At 39.5% G+C, this 12,560-nt stretch overlaps 2 long non-coding RNA genes across 2 annotated transcripts in view; one reads left to right on the plus strand and one right to left on the minus strand.

Moving 5' to 3' along the window:
* The window catches only part of LOC121720293, a 189,560-nt gene that overhangs the window by 100,133 nt on the left and 76,867 nt on the right, over positions 1 to 12,560 (plus strand). The window lies entirely within an intron of this gene.
* LOC121720300 lies at positions 2,346 to 2,568 on the minus strand. Its single transcript, XR_006034486.1, has 2 exons — positions 2,513 to 2,568; positions 2,346 to 2,406 (listed from the first exon to the last, which is right to left on the minus strand). It is a non-coding gene; the product is annotated as an uncharacterized LOC121720300 (long non-coding RNA).

The following is a 12,560-nucleotide window of genomic DNA, read 5'->3' on the forward strand; positions in this document are numbered from 1 at the left end:
ACGCACGCACACACACACACACACACACACACACACACACACACACACACACACACACACACATGCAGGCTGCACATACACATACAGTTTGTCATTGTTTTTTGTTTTTGTTTTTTGTCTTACCTAAAGTCCTCATCATCGGTGTCTCCTGGCTACTATGGTCCACTTGACACGTGTACTCCTCTTCCCCCAAGTGCCTCAAAGTCAAACGGGTCTGGAAAGTTCCATCTCCATTAGGAAGCTCCTCGCCTCCCAGGAGCATGTGTTCTGGGACTGGCTCATGCCTCTCACCACGGACCCACCGGACTCTTGCCCCATGGGGGTAATAACCGGTAGCGAGGCAGGTGGCCTCCTGTGTGCGGGTATGTTTCTGTGTATAACAATATGCACGTGTGAGCCCACAACCCCCCCCCCGACCGCCTGGACAATTCGCATATTCTACTGCCCTTCATTCTATTCTTACTGTTCTGTTTTTATTCTTTTTATGTTTTTTGTTTTTTATTTTTAAGTGTTAAGTGAGTGTTGTACTTTAAGAGCAAAGATTAACCGGAGTCAAATTCCTTGTTTGTTTATGCAAACCTGGCCAATAAAGCTGATTCTGATAAACCTTCTTATTTTAATATTTATTTATTTTGTTTTGGTTTCGGTGACAAATTTTGTGGGAAAATATTCCAAAAACGTATAAAACAAACTATGTTTGTGCACCTTAGATGTTATACAATGCATGCAAATGAAAAGTTTGGGGAACAAAACACACTTTTTCCAAGATGTTTCAAACTCTGAACTTGCATGAATTCGGTAAAATGGCCCTTAATACCAACTGCACATACTAAACAAAGCCTAAATTTAAGTACAGATTTACATATTAGTTTTTCCTCACATTTTTTCTCAAAAGCTTTCTTCCCATACTCCAAGAAGCTGTGAAGGCATTGTGGACAGAGCTGATCCACATACACCTTAACATTCCTGGTCCACAGCTCCCAGCGTTCCCACTGCCTCTTCACTCGCACTGCTGCTGCCTGGTCACTAGAGGGTGCCACTGCCTGCCAGCCCTGAGACTCTGGGTCAAAAGTCAGGAAAGCCTGGCCATTGTGAGCGTTAAACGCATAGACATAATATACATAGACGCCGTATCGACCGCTGCTCCCTACTAGCGCTGACGAGATTTGGAGCCGCCATCTTGGACCGGTCATCCACTCCACTCAGTGTAATCTGTTTGGCCGGTGCAATGAGCTGTCAGCACACTTAATTAATCATATCTCACTGAATACCGAACAGATTTTCACGCGGTTTTTTTTGCTGCAAAGGTCATACATGTAGCTATGATACAGGCCACATTGTTCGAAAATACAAAATACAACCAATAGTACGGTAATGTTAAATCTTACTTGTGAAAAGTAAATCCCCCCGAGTATGGTCCGCCGATTTGAGCAGGAACATGCTGCACAGTGCTGTCATCTTGTGTTTTCTGCTGCAACGCAATGAGGAGTATGACAGGTCCAAGATGGCGGCCGCATTTCTTGTTTCCAGCAGCCAATGCGGCGTCTATGTATATTATGTCTATGGTTAAACGTCCCACATACTCGACGCACCCGACCAGTAGCGCGACAATGTGACGTCACAGAAGCGCCGTAACCATTTATACTCGCGCGTGGTGGGCGCAACACTAGTTGCAATATTCTCCTGAACAGAGGTGTCGCTGTTGTGAAAAGACTAACATTAACTACTTACACAGCAGAAGAAGCTGCAGTAAGAAACACCAGTAGCTAGCCTCTGTGATGGTACTTCAGACTTTGGTTGCTACTATTCACAACTACCATCATCATTATCATGTAGTTTCCAAGGTGTGTGCACAGGTAGATAGATAGATAGATAGATGGATATATAGATAGGTACTTTAGTCATCCCGAGGGAAATTTTAATAATTTAAACAGTTTAGTTAGCTAGCTAGCTAGCTAGCAGCTGGCTGAGTTTGTGTAATTTCCTGAAGTGGAAAGAGATTTTGTTCAGGCCTTAATAGATATCCTTTGTTTGAAAATAAATAGTTTCTATTCTTTCCTCTTAATTCCATGTGTTGCAACTCTCACTGGTAACTTTGTTAACTTATCCAGCAAACTATTAAAAATTCACGACTGTAACAAAACACTGCAACTCGCTTGCCCTCGAACTAGTCCATCTTCCTGTTTCCGCCTTGTCGCGCTCGTCTGAAAAAAAATGAGTGGTGCGCTACCTCGCGCTACACGGCCAAAACCCTGGCGCGCCAGAGAGATCTACGTCATTTTGACGTCACATTGTCGCGCTACCGGTCGGGTGCGTCAGGTATGTAGAAGCCTTTACGAATGCCTCCCCAGGTGCGCCCTGGAGCAAAACCACATTCACACATGGATTGAAAAGTGTGCAGCTCTCCTGGTAGTGAAGGTGAACATTTAATAAGACATTTAATTATAGAGAACAATATAAATAAAGCACTTGTTTTTAAAAGAATTTCGATGCCTACTGAGAGACTAAGTACCACTGCTATGACTGAAAGTATCGTTCATCATGGCGGAGAACAGGCCCTGGTCATCTCATCCAGTCCACCATAGGCACATCCCTCTGGCTCTCGCTGTCATAGCGGTCAATCGGAACCCCATCAAGGATTCCCACTGAAACAAAGTGGGTCCTTCCAGCTTGATCAAGGGTCAGAGTGTATAAGTACTGGAGAGAGTGAGTCTCAGAAGAATTTCCTGATAAGAGACAAGTAGTAAAAGAGTCAGACAGAGAAATTACTGTCTGGAAGGTATAGCAACAAAAATGTCCCACTAAATCAGCATGGTTTTATTCCTTTTGATGAATCACTTACCCAAGTAAACAGACGTAAGTAAAGTCCAGATTACAGACAGGAAGAAAGCCCTCTCCATGTGTTGGGATGGGAAACTTTCACATTGTATGGTTTAGCTGCTGCCACTGAGACAGGAACAATAGCACGAAGGCTACAGTGTTACATAATACAGACAGAATACTTCCTGGTTTCGGCTGGCTGTTCTGTAACTTGCTCAGCTAGCCTGAGCCAGGGCCGTTGTGCCGATATAATTAAGGCGGACATGTTCCCGCCAGCCCAAGATCACAAGATTTTTTTTTTTCTAAAGCGGCGATTCATTTTAACGTATTGTTAGTAGCTAATCAGACTGCAGTTAACGTGTCATCCACTCATCTCTCTCTCGGGTGTCCCTATAGGCAGCTGCATTCAGCTGTTTGAGAGCTTGTGCTGGTTCTGATCTGCTATTGGCTGATCTCTGTTCAATAGACGGTACTTAGCGAGATCGTGACTTTGGCAAAGCAGGCAGGGCATAGAGCACAATGTAAACATGGTAACAACAGAGTGCTCTTGCCCCTTTAATTGGTTTGGTTGACTCCCTATCGAGAATATAGATACACATTTGACAAATATGAATCAGTTAGTCACATTAAATTAGCCCATGGTAGCCCAACCACAATTGTGTGCATTAACCATCATAAATTGAAGTAAAGTGTTCGGGTCTGTGGGACCCGTTTTCAATGTTTGCTAAAAAAAAAAATTATGCTATTTATTATTTCTTCTAACTCAAAGGCCTTGGCTCGTTTTCGGTGAAGGACATACAAAATAACCCCCCCCCCCCACACACACACACACACCACACACATACTGTAACTATTACATAGGAGGTGTCAGCGTCTACTGGACCCGAGTGTAATAATTGTAGGTGCTATGTACCTTAACTGTGTCCTCCTCCTAACTGAGCCTGCTGTGTGTGTGTCTGTGTCTGTGTTGTCTTTCTGCACCTGCTATTCTCACACAAAGGTTAATTTGTTACATTGCTACATTTCAAGTACGTTCACCTGTTCTAAAGTTCTAAGAAATAAGCACCAATAAAGATCAAACATCTTGTTTCTATTTTTTTAAACTTTTTTTTTAATAATTGAATTTCCTCATTTTCTCACATAAAAAAAGAAAATCATATAATCATAAATGTGATCTCACTGGGGTAAATGGCAAATATAAATCATAAATGTCTATATCATTGGTTGAGAAGTAAACATCTATTAAGTGTTTTTACATAAATTGTTTTGGCTGTATTGATATAAAAGCCTAATAATGTGATGGGTCCACCAGACCCGGGAACATTGACTGAGTAACAAAAATATGAACACCTTACAAGGGTTAAGCTCGAAGCTTTGTCAGTAATAACAATGGAAAGGTGACTGTGGTCTGGTAGTGTCTTCAGTAGCCTTAAGAACAACAACTGGAAACAAACTGGAAATTATCCAAGATCGTTATGAACTGTTTGTTAAAACTGCACATAGCCTAGCAGCCATCCAAAATACTGACATTAGACGAGGCTACAAGCAGCATCTCCTTGTGGAATTATCTTAACAAACATACTGAAGAAACAGAAGAAAACAGGAAAAAAAATCGCACGTTTTGTAGCCAGAATGTGTAGCCTATTTATGTATTGCTTTATTTTATTCATATTAAAACCACTATTTTGCCTGTTAATTTACCCCATGCATATTTAGCTTCAGTTTTTTTCTTTGTAGTTGTGTTTGGGGTAAGTGTAGTTTATGACATATTAGGAGGAGGCTGGATGTAGAAATGGGTAGATCAGCCTAACGCAAACTGCATACAGGAAGCTCCAAAAGATACAGTGATGTTGTCTTTTTTAGTTTTGAATTGTAATACAAACTAGACTGCATTTCCGGCGGGAACTGCGAAAGTGTGCTTGCCCTGGTCCGGTCACCAACGTGAGCAGACAGTGACATACGCTATGCTGAACCTGGCTTGATCCAAGCATTCTAACAGTGCCTTTCAGTGTTGGAGCAGTGGCAATACCTCAAAAGCTCTATTCAACTATTGCCTTGCGGGGTGAATGCGGTTCGTTGGCTTTTACCTGTGGCCTGCCTTCGAATTTAGCTTCTATGACTAAAATCAAATCAATAAAATAAAACAGCAGTGATTGGCTGCAAAAATAAATAATGTCACGCGTCTTGCACCTCTCAAACTGGGCTATCAGGTAACCTAGAGAAAAATGTGAAATTATGAAATATGACTAAGGTATTAAAATGCTGCTTGTTTGTCAGGATACTTTTTCACTGATTTATTTTAGAAATATGAGCTATGAGTGTGAATGTTATATATAACATCCCCTAATTCTGTTTTACTGTTTATTTGACAAATAATCTATATGGATTTGCTCTATAAAGACCTTATTTCTGTTTGGGATTGTTTTGAGAGCCTATTGATGTATCTCAGAATAAAGGAATGTCCACAACATTAGTGATGGGGTTTTTTTTGTGTGTGAATGTATTTTACTTAACTCATTGAATGTAGCTGGATACTCATGAACGCATGTCTCTAACAGCCACAATAGGAGTAATTTTAGCAACACCGTATTTTGTGTGGCCCATGAACGCATGTCTCTAACAGCCACAATAGGAGTAATTTTAGCAACACCGTATTTTGTGTGGCCCATAACGACCCAGTGGATCATGAAAATGTGCCAAAATTCTCATTCCTTGCTTGTTGGTACATTAATCCCATTCAGATTGCCACTTATCTGAGATGTAAGAGTTCAGTATAGGTTTAAGGTCTGGGGCAGGGATTTGACATTCTGGGGCTTGCTTAGCAGCACTGTCCGCTTTCTCATTTCCCCTCAGACCAACATGGCCTGGGACCCAGCAAAAAACTACACTCAAGTTCTGGTTCTTTAGACGTTCTAGTTGATCAAGCTCAGCTTTGGTTGTACTTTTTGCGTGACATTAAAGCCTACTGGAAAGATTTTTAATTGCTATTTAATTGAATGCAATTTACTTTTACGATTAAATAAAATTAATTTATCCCTCTCACCCATAGTTTTCTATTTATTTACAAATGTACATAGGCCTACTGTAATTACATGTATACATAGTTATTCTACTGATCTTTATACTATTCATCCTGCACATAAACTTATTCTTACTACTCTTATAATGTTGTTTCTGCACTACAATGACACTGTTTCCACACTGCACATAGCTGTATGTTATGTACATATCTGTTATATATTTGTCATATTGAATATCCATATTTATTCTGTTTTATTATATTCTGTTAATACACTGCATATATCTATATTATTATTTCTACTATTATAATGTTACTGCTACATCTACATACATTATTCTACTTATTGTATGAGATAACTGCTAATACACTGCACATATTTATATTTAATTCATATTATTCTAAACCACCTTCTGTAAATCAACTGTATACTACTGTCTACATTGCACTATATTTCTTGACTTGTCTCTGTATATTTCATCACCTTTCTATACTTTGCATCACATTGTATGCATACTGTAGCTACATGAATCACAGCTAAAATCCTTTGTTGCTATGAAGGCCAGTCGTTCTAAATGGATGGTTGAATGCTATGGCCAAAGGCCAGTTATCTCTGCCGTTGTCAAGCGGGCATATCCTAACTTTATCTTATTTTAAACATCTCTATTTTACTTAGCCTACTTCCATACAGTGACTCCTATTAAGAAGTGGCCACTTCATTCGCGCTTACCGTGATTCACGCAGCAACATTATTAAACTAGAAAAGCATTTCCTGAAGGAAATACAGTGCATGAAAATGCAAAAAATATGATGTAAAATATCATACAGAGTAAAAACAAACTATATTAGTTGCTAGGTAGATGAGGTTTAATATAGTTGGAATGATTGAACGGTTAAATAGGTGGATAATTTAAATGGTTAAATTATTTAGGTAGATAATTGACGATAACTGACAGTTGGAATGGCTCTAATGTTTGCTAGCAGTTATAATAAGATAATAATGTTAACCAAGTTACTTAACTTAGTTAACTTAGCTAATGTTTTCATATTTAGTAGTTATGCTAACTAGCATGCTAACATGTTAAGTATGCTAACCATGTGACTTAGCTAACTTAGCTAATCATTTTTAGTAGGTATGCTAACTATTCTAACTAGCATGCTAACATGCTAACTATGTTAACCATGTTACTTAGCTAATCATTTTTAGCAGTTATGCTAACTATGCTAACTAGCATGCTAACATACTAGTATGCTAACCACATTACTTAGCTAACTTAGCTAATCATTTTTAGTAGGTATGCTAACTATTCTAACTAGCATGCTAACATGCTAACTATATTAACCATGTTACTTAGCTAACCTAGCTAATCATTTTTAGCAGTTATGCTAACTAGCATGCTAACATGCTAGCATGCTAACTATGCTAACCATGTTACTTAGTTAACTTAGCTAATCATTTTTAGCAGTTTTGCTAAAACTGCATATTAGTGATATCTGTTAATACCTTGAGAGGTCCTTAGGCCGACACATGCCAACATGTGATGTCAACATAATTGATTCGACCGCCATATTGGATTTCACCAAAAACATTTAAAAGGCATCAAAGGTCACAACGTTTCTCCGATTTTCATGAAACTTAACGCAGATGATCGTCAGACCATGACTCATAAACGCATTGCTTTTTGGAGACATATTCAAAACCGGTTGCCTGTGACGACCAATCACGTTTGGCGGCGCCGCCAAACAGGAAGTGAAGTGATCTCAGCAAGGCTTTCGCGTATCAACACCAAACTCAGTACAGGGTCTCAGGACCCAATTAGGAGGAGGCTCAATAAATTTGATGACTTTTGACCTATAGGTGGCGCTATAATCACAAGAAGTGGGCTCATATTTCAGCAATGCTTTCGCAACCTTTGACCAGTAGGGGTGCTATAATTTGCAAAACTTTCTCGTATCAACACCAAATTTGGTATGTGGACTCGTGACTACAACCTGAGGATGCACAATAAATTTGGTGACTTTTGACCACTAGGGGTGCTATAATTATCAACACTTTCTCGTATAGACACCAAACTTGGTATGTGGACTTGTGACAACATCCTGAGGATGCACAATCAATTTGCGACCTTTGACCACTAGGGGTGCTATAATTTGCGACACTTTCTCGTATCGACACCAAACTTGGTACAAGGACTCGGGAACACATCCTGAAGACGCTCAATATATTTAGTGACATTTGACCACTTGACACCAAACTTGATATGTGGACTCGTGACTACAACCTGAGGACGCACAATAAATTTGGTGATGTTTGAGGTCTGCTTATGTGTGGGGAGCTATTGGGTTGTGTGGGGGAGGAAGTTTATCTGTGTACATGTCTGTGCGTGGGACGGGGGGGTTAATTGGGTGTGTGTATAATGTAGCAACACTGAGTTGCCATGACAACTCCTGCTCAACTGCTTGGCCCCCACATTGCTGCTTGCAGATGATCTTCAGACCGAGCCGCACAAACGATACTTGTCAGATTTTTTAATTTCATTTTTGTTTGCCCGTGACAGACAATTAAATATGGCGATGAAGCCACCAAACAGGAAGTGGGCTAACATCTCGGAGACGCTTTCATGTATGAAGTCCAAACTTGGTACAGGGACTTTGTATCTGATTGTGAGTACACAGTAAGAAATTGGCATCATTTGGCCTCTATAGAGGGCACTGTAATACAGGAAGTTGGCTCGTATCTCAGCAACTCTTCGATGTATGTCGTATGTCCAAACTTGGTACAGGGACATATTAGCTGATTGTGAGGACATGCAAGGAAAGTGGTCTCATTTGGACTCTAGGGGTGCTGTAATAAAGAAAGTGAGCACACATCTCAGCAACACTTTGGTGTATGAAGTCCAAACTTGGTAGAGGGACATGGTAGCTGAATGTGAGAACGCACAAAGATATTGGTGTAATTTGGCCTCTTGCTGTAAGTGCTTGCTCATGCCATGGCAACGCCATTCCTGCTATAGCGCTCTGCTAGGCCCCCACATTGCTGCTTGCAGCTATATTTATTATTATTATTATTAATTAGGTAACGACTTCTTCATGCACTTCAGCACCATGACAGGAGAAGAAGGGGATTCAGCCAGACTGAGCACCACTCCTGGTAGATCATGCCAAGTGCCTTCAGTTCTACTACTACTACAGCGGGAATGAAACGGACCTGCTCAACATCTATATCAGAGAGTTTGACAGCGAGGAGGACACAGAAGGAACACACAGACTCATGGGTCAGATCAAAGGTAATGTCAGCAGTGGAATCTCTTCCGACATGTCATCAAAATAACACATAATGCTTCCCAGAATCTCTTCAGGCAACTCACCACACCACATTTAAATGTTTTTTTTGTTTTTTTTTTTGTTAACTTAAATCTGATTCAGATAATACAGGTTTTTCTGACACTGATGAATGATTCAGAATTTGGGGAATGATAGGGGAAAATAAGGGAATTCTGAAAGATTTACTTTAATTTTTTATTTACCGGTACTTCTGAGATTTACTTCTGAAAGATTTTAAATGAAAGACTTTTAATCCAAGAATATGCTTAGGTTCTCCGGCTGATAATTGGCAGCTCCACCATGTTCCCCTAAATGCTTCTAAGACCTTCCAGGTGGAAGGAACAGAGGAGTCCATTGGTGGCTTCTCTGTAGACGACATCAACCTGTCAGAGACTGAATGCCCCCATCACATATGGCAGATCAGGAACTTTGAGGAGTTTTTGAACAACAGTCAGCCCTTATTTTTCAGCCCAAGGAACTACTCAACAGACGGCTATGGCCTTCAGATCCTTCTCCAGCGGAGTCAAACAGCTATAGGCCTGTTTGTACGCCTGGTGTCTGGATACTATGATAACAAACTCGAGTGGCCGCTGGCGTGGAGGCAGATTACGTTTATGATGCTGGACCAGAATCCTCACATGCAGCTGCGCATGTCCAAGCAGAGGAGCTTAACCACAGACCCAACAGTGATGATCAGTGAGTATAATGTGCTTATAGCCACAATGCTAATAAAGAAAAATAACAGTTCTGAAATGTCACACTAGAGCTCAGTTTTCCAAATGAGATGTTTCTGGCTTTAAACAAGTCAATATTAGTGGACTTTTTCTTATTTGATTACTCTTGACAATGTAACAGCATGCAAATTCCCCACCATTGCCTAAACCAGTATGGTTTTGTTTGTTTATGTTAAATACAGATAATGAGGATTTCTATTGGGGAAACCCTCGAGAGATTGGATCTCTAATCGAAGAGGGTGGTGAGACCTTCTTTGCTTCCTGGTTGGAATAGGAACTTTCATGACCCTGGAAGACCTTCGGAAAGAGAGACTTCCTGAAAGGAGGCGATGCCATCTTCTCCTTCACCATGCAAGGTGTCCCTTTCTTTTTTTTTTTAAATCTCTTTTTATTAACCAAGAACAACAAAGTTACATACCTACATGAAATACATTTGTTTTTCTCCTACATTTTTAAATAATAATAATACATTTTTTTTTTAAAAAACCCACCCTGCCCACCCTCTGAACCTCTGTGCGTCTTAGTATGTAGCCAGTCAAACCAAAGACAATCGTAAGTCACATGTACACTTGTACACATGTAACCATCTTATACCAAATAAAATAAATACATAATCCAGTAAAACAGAATAAATGTGTACATACACATACAATATCCAGTAAACAAACCAATGGTACATAAAACCAATATTGTAGACTTCTTTAGGCCTTAGCCATCTCAGTGCTTTACATGTCATTAGGGACTCTCAGGAAGGGACTTAAGTTTTTCAAAATATGTTATTAATGGGTTCCAGATACCATAAAAAAGGTCATTAGACCCTCTGAGTGCATACTTTATTTTTTCCAATTTCAAATACATCATAAGATCAGTCAGCCATACAGATACTTTTGGTGGGTATGGGGATTTCCAATGTAAAAGAATTTGCCGTCTGGCAATCAAAGTCGAAAAGGCTAATATATCTTTATACCTAGCAAGTCCTATATGGTCGCTTGGCACAACTCCAAAAATTGAGGTATACACATTGGGCTCACAATCTATTTCTATAACTTCAGATAACGTTTTATAGACCCCTAACCAAAATTGATCCAAGCATGGGCATGACCAGAACATGTGGGTCAAAGTTGCTGGAGCGCTATGACACCTGCTACAACTGTCATCCATGCCTGTGAATATTTTTGCCAATTTAGCTTTAGAAAAATGCATCCTATGCAAAACTTTAAACTGGATTAAGCTTAGACGAGCACATGATGTAGTCCCATTAACCCTACGCACATGATGTAGTCCCATTAACCCTACGCACATGATGTAGTCCCATTAACCCTACGCACCGCTTCCGTCCATATACTATCTGGTATTGTCTTTCCTAGTTCAGCATCCCACTTTGCTCTAATCTTATTTACAATATTGTCACCATGGGAAGTGATGATGTTATAAATTCTGGAAATAAGTCCCTTTAAATTAGAAGACACTTCCAAGATATCCTCCAAGACAGATGGATCTGGTTCATTTGGAAAATCTGTTGTATTACTACGAATAAAGTGGCGAATCTGTAGATATCTAAAATGATTTGAGCAGGAGAGATTAAATTTTTCGCATATGTCATTGAAACTTGCAAATACACCATCCTTATAAAAATCTTTAAATCTGACAAGGCCTTGCCTGTTCCATTCCAAGAACGTTGCATCTATTCTAGCTGGAATAAATGAGTAATTATGGCAAATTGGGGCTTGAATGGAGAAATTAAGTAAACCTATATGTTTTCTAAATTGTTGCCAAATACGTAAAGTGTTAATGACCGTTGGATTTGAAGTATGTGTTGAAATAGCCAGAGGGATTTTAGAAGTTATTAAAGCTGGGAGTGAAGTTGAAAGACAAGAGTTATTTTCAGACTCACACCAGACCATATCTGAAGACTGACACCAATAGAGTATTTTCTGACAGTTTGCCGCCCAATAGTAAAATTGTAGATTTGGCAAACCCAAGCCTCCATTAGAACAATGTCTTTGAAGAAATCTCTTTTGAATTCTAGGAGCTTTACCTGCCCAAATAAATGATGTTATATACTTATCAATAGATTGAAAAAATGATTTAGTCAGATAAATTGGAAGGCACTGAAAAAGATAAAGAAATCTAGGGAAAACATTCATTTTAATACAGTTAATCCTACCAACCAGAGACAAACTAATGGCATTCCATCTCTGAAAATCAGACTTTAATCTGCCTACTAATGGGGTAAAGTTTTTATGGTATAGCTCAGGAAAATTTTGAGTCAAGTTAATACCTAAATACTTAAACCCATCCCTGGACATACAAAAGGGTAGATCTGAGTCCTTAAGAGACCGGGCCAAGGCATTTATAGGAAAGCACTCACTTTTAGTTAGGTTCAATTTATAACCAGAGAAAGTACTAAATGTTTGCAATATATTCAAAACATGGGGAATACTATGCATAGGGTCAGATAGGTACAGCAATAAGTCATCAGCGTACAAAGATACCTTATGGGTTAAACCCCATCTATAAATTCCAAATATTTCTGGCTTTGACTTAAGCACAATAGAAAGAGGTTCAATAACTAGAGCAAACAAAAGTGGACTAATTGGCGATCCCTGACGTGTTCCCCTTGTCAAGGAAAAGAACTTGGAGTGATTCCTATTGGTGACTAC

Source organism: Alosa sapidissima, chromosome 10 (genome assembly GCF_018492685.1).
Source record: "Alosa sapidissima isolate fAloSap1 chromosome 10, fAloSap1.pri, whole genome shotgun sequence".
Taxonomy (NCBI): domain Eukaryota; kingdom Metazoa; phylum Chordata; class Actinopteri; order Clupeiformes; family Clupeidae; genus Alosa; species Alosa sapidissima.